Consider the following 491-nt stretch of genomic DNA (forward strand, 5'->3'; position numbering starts at 1 on the left):
TTGAGGTGAAATTACATATGAGGAAAATAATCCTGGACTACGAAAGCTGCCCTTGTGTGGTAGAACCAAGTCTTCCACCGGGCGGTCAGCCAAGTACTGAAGCCCCTATCTTGATATAGAATAGAAGTGAGTTCACACTAAAAATAGAAGAAGCCCTATGATTTTTTAGCCCTGCTATCAATCACTTCGGTAAAGGGATCGAAAGATTATGGTCTGAAATAGAGATTTGAGAGTCCCTCGTGTGAGTACGTGCTAAAGAGCAAGGAGTGAAAGTGCGTTCATCTTTCTTTCTGCTAGTTGTTTCCTGCTAATAGTGATTAGTGAGTGCCCCATACATAGCCAATGTCCGTCCGTGTTCACATCCAGTCTTCTCTATACACTAGTGCAACTTCCAGCTCTATGCTATGTATGGTAGTCGTTTGACTCGGGAATCCCTGATAAAAGCTTTTAGTCCGTGCCTGGCAGTTTCAGCCGTGGTCCAGTCCAGCAGC

The sequence above is a fragment of the Aegilops tauschii genome, chromosome 6 (genome assembly GCF_002575655.3).
Source record: "Aegilops tauschii subsp. strangulata cultivar AL8/78 chromosome 6, Aet v6.0, whole genome shotgun sequence".
Lineage (NCBI taxonomy): Eukaryota > Viridiplantae > Streptophyta > Magnoliopsida > Poales > Poaceae > Aegilops > Aegilops tauschii.